The sequence below is a fragment of the Cynara cardunculus genome (assembly GCF_001531365.2).
Source record: "Cynara cardunculus var. scolymus isolate 2C chromosome LG 6, CcrdV1, whole genome shotgun sequence".
Classification (NCBI taxonomy): domain Eukaryota; kingdom Viridiplantae; phylum Streptophyta; class Magnoliopsida; order Asterales; family Asteraceae; genus Cynara; species Cynara cardunculus.
In genome coordinates, this window is record NC_037533.1 from 11,454,429 (window position 1) to 11,459,034 (window position 4,606).

Here is a 4,606-nt window from a genome sequence, read left to right on the forward strand (position 1 = left end):
AGAATGCATATTAGAGATCACATGCTTCTGTTTCATTTGGAGGTGATGGTGATGGTGATCATTTGGAGGTCAACTGTAACATAATAYATAACAGCTTCAACTAAAAGAACTTGTCATTGTGACTACTTGAGCAAATAATGTCTTTAAAGATCAACCATGGTTTAGTCCAAAAATTGAGTTTTGCTTTTATATATAGTTTAATTTCCAAAAGCTAATATATATGAAAGTTTGGCACTTTACATAGGATCCCAACAGCCTGGAGCATGATGTTGTTGAAACAAACCCAAACAAATGGATTGGTATAACCTGTTTATATCAGCATGGGGCCAACAAACCCAAACAAAAAACACAAAACTTAACATGAAGCTTTAGACAAAACAAACCATTATCAAAGAACGGATTGGTATAACCTATTTATATCAACATAACCCATCAAATGAAAACTCAATAGCCAGGAAATAGGTATTCACATTATCCAAGTTCTTTCATCGATATCTATACCCTGCAAATCCCAGATTCTAAGCATAAAATGGTAGTACTTTGTGCTTTATGATTTATAATTAGAATATAGGTCTAAATGCTTATTAATGTAGTATAGCTTACTGGTGAAGTGTTTCCATGCTATTTTTGCCAATATTCATTTAGAGCATCTATGGAGCCTGGGTAAATATTTTACACTGCAAGCACATATTTTTTGTTATCTTTCATGAAGTACTTACTGAACACTAGAAACTCTAGCAAAACAATTTCTTCAGCAACTCAAGTGAAAGATTAAGATCATAGATAACATAAAATCATATCAAAACAATACAACAACTAAACCCTGGGAGTGAAAAAAAGAACCTGATGAGATTTTTGAACAATTTTAGTTTGTTACCAGGACTGTGTTACTCTCGTTTGAAGTTTGAACGATTGATGGCTTTGTATTCATAATCAAGTCCTGTTGGCAAACGACAAACAACAGACTCAAATTAAATATCTATAATTGAAATGCTTATTAGGAGCGTATACAAACCAACACAGTACGCAATCTCAGGAGAAATAATGAATCAAATAACAAAACCTTTTAAGTTGAGAGCAATACGAACACGAAAAGAGGAACTGCTCATGAAAAATGAATAGAGTTGCAGCTTCTTTGGCAACTCTTCACCACCAGCCGTTGTCTACATGTCAAAGTTTAATCAACTCTTTGCCATATAGACATTTAACCAAGTTTCTTCATATTGTTAGAAATAGAATATGTTGTTTCCATTTCATCTTATACACACACACATAAAACAGAAACTCCCCTACTGCTGCTGTCCAATTAAATTGATGGAGCTATGCAGCCACTTCAAACATCAAAACCTTGTATGTACAAATACATATGCACACACACATCAATATGAATATATATATATATATATACACACACAGACACATGTAACAGGGCCAATGTGTTTTGTTTTTGTTTTTGTTTATGTGTGTGTGCATAACAGCATAGATGTGACTGTTTCTATATCTATCGATATCTATATCTCAAATAAGAGTGTTTAATTATAGTGTTTGAGTATATGCTAACAATGTTTGTATTTTATTTGTTACCACTTATCTTCACTCATGAATGCTTTTTTCACCAAAGTTAAACATGTAACAACTCCCAGTTTCCATATACAGATAATCCACATACATATACTCATAATACTAAAAATAGTATTGTTACAAAACACGGACTAACAAAAACTTTCTTTACTACATTTATGAGTAAACAAATGTCACCAACATTAAACTTTTCCTTTTCCTTTATTCTGCGATGTATGATAACCTACAAAATCGGTTAGTCCAACAACTGAGCGTTAGACCCAAAAAGGTCTAGTGAGTGTATAGATCTCAAACAAATAACACACTTTCTAAACAATCAGTTCAGAATCAAACCTGTTCAGATACATATACTTATTTATCTTTCTCGCGGTTACACCGCCATTACATTTCTCTCGCGGTTACACCGCTATTTCATCTCTCTCGCGGTTACATCGCCATTACATCTCTCTCGTGGTTACACCGCTATTACATCTCTCTCGCGGTTACACCGCCATTACATCTCTCTCGCGGTTACACCGCCATTACATCTCTCTCGCGATTACACCGCCATTACATCTCAAAAGTGTAACACATTAGCCGGATTTGAAGTCTGGTCAACCTTGTCCGGATATGAAATCGGGACAAACACTTGGAATATCAAGAGGGTTATATCATCTCCGGTCAACAATCCGGACAACACCTTGTATAAGCTTTGTCCGGTTAACACTTAGAATTAAGTCAATATCTTTGTCCGGATAACAAGTCCGGACAATACTCCACTCACAACTTAACCGATTTAAAACAATCCGGACAATACATCGCCCAACCTTTGACCGATTTAGATGAGATCCAGTCACCTCTTGACCGGTTTAAGGAGAACTCCAGACACTCTTTGTCCGGTTTAAGGACTTAACTAAATATTTATGAAATGCAGTTCATAAATAGCAGATTCTAGCACTAAAAGATGTAATAACCAATACTTTAAAGCATTATACACTCACCTTATATTGTTGATTGGATTCAAGTCTGTGATTCTCCTTCAGTCTTTTCTCTCAATATGCAGATATATTTCTCCAAAACCAGAAAATCCTTTTCTTTTTATATACACTTGCTATATATAGCAAGTGTATGACCGTCCTTCAAAAGTCGGCCATCTTACCTTTATCACCCTCACTCATACATCCATCACATATAATAAATATTATATATATATACATATTAATACACGTGCATATATAATATATATATATATATATTCAAAAATCTTATTTCAAAACTCGAAACACGAATGTTACAATATTCCCTCCTTAAAAGAATTCCGTCCCAGAATTCCCATTAAGTAAACAGATAAGGATACTTCATCCGCATCTCCGATTCTAATTCCCAGGTGGCATCTGGTCCTTTATGATAACGCCACTGAACTTTCACTAACCCAATCTCTTTATTTCGCAACTTCTTTATTTTGTAGTCAGAAATCTGTTCAGGGGTTTCTTTAAAACATAACTTTTCATCTACCTTAATTTCAGGTAATTGCACTGCCATATCTGGGTTTATTAGACACTTTCTTAAATCTGACACATGAAATGTGTCATGGATTCCACTTAACTCTAATGGAAGTCCTAACTTATAGGCTACTTCCCCAACTCTTCCAACAATAGGGAATGGTCCAATATATCTTGAACTTAACTTCCCTCTTTTTCCAAAACGTACCATTCCTTTCCAAGGTGATACTTTCAACATTCCTCTATCACCCACTTGAAATTCAATCGGCTTTCGACGTTTATCTGCATAACTTCTTTGTCTATCTTGTGCCGCTTTCATTCGTTCCCGTATTATTCCAACTTTATCTGCAGTTTGCTGAACTAACTCAGGCCCAACTAATTGTTTTTCACCTATTTCATTCAAACACAATGGAGTTCGACATTTTCGCCCATACAGAACTTCGAAAGGTGTTGCCTGAATACTTGAATGGTAGCTATTGTTGTATGCAAATTCCACCAGAGCCAAATGACTATCCCATGATCCTCCAAAATCAATTACATATGCTCTAAGCATATCTTCTAAAGTTTGGATAGTCCGTTCACTTTATCCATCAGTCTGAGGGTGATAAGCTGTACTTAGCTTAATTTGCGAACCCATTTCTCTTTGGAAGCTCTTCCAAAACATAGAAGTGAACCGACTATCTCTATCATAAACAATTGATAGAGGAACACCATGTCGTGTCACTACCTCATCAATGTATAATTTTTTGGCAATCTCTCCATCGAATATGACTCTTTTATAGGTAAGAAGTGTGCAGATTTAGATAACCAATCTATTATCACTCATATAGCATCATACCCTTTTGATGTTCTTGGTAATTTGGTTATGAAATCCATAGTGATATGTTCCAACTTCCACACCAGAATTTCTAAAGATTGTAACTTACCATAAGGACGCTGGTGTTCAATCTTTACTTGGAGACATGTCAGGCATTGCTCAACATGTTTAGCAATATCTTTCTTCATACCTGGCCATCAATAATGTTGCTTCAAATCCCGATACATTTTATTTGTACCTGGATGAATTGCAAAACGTGACTTATGAGCCTCACCCAAAATACGTTTTCTGAGATCACCATAGCATGATACCCAAATTCTGTTCTGGAACTTCCAAAACTCTCTATAATCTTTCACAAATTCAAATATCAATCCACCTATTCTTTCTTGTTCAGTTTTATCTTCCTTCATTGCCTCATGTTGAAATTCTCGCAATTCTTCCTGAATACTAGGTAGCAATTCAACTCGTAAAGCCATAGCTTTGATGGTTCCACTTTTCTCTTGTCGACTTAATGCATCGGCTACTACGTTTGTCTTTCCTGGATGATAYAAAATTTCACAATCATAATCACTTACCAATTCCAATTATCTTCTCTGACGCATATTCAGATCCTTCTGATGGAACAGATGTTGCAAGCTCTTATGATCTGTGAAGATTTGACATTTCGTTCCATACAAATAATGCATCCATATCTTCAAAGCAAACACTACTGCCACCAATTCCATAT

At 35.3% G+C, this 4,606-nt stretch overlaps 1 long non-coding RNA gene across 2 annotated transcripts in view; it reads right to left on the bottom strand.

Annotated features, from left to right (window-relative positions):
- Positions 1-487: 487 nt before the first annotated feature.
- Positions 488-4,606, bottom strand: part of LOC112514493 — an 11,507-nt gene continuing 7,388 nt past the window's right edge. Inside the window, exons 1-3 of one of the 2 annotated variants that reach the window (XR_003069412.1) lie at positions 1,064-1,158; positions 844-940; positions 488-677 (exon numbers count right to left, since the gene is read on the bottom strand). This is a non-coding gene — a long non-coding RNA (uncharacterized LOC112514493). Of the gene's footprint in view, positions 678-843; positions 941-1,063; positions 1,159-4,606 lie in introns of those variants that run through there. The other variant, XR_003069411.1, reaches the window with a different exon arrangement.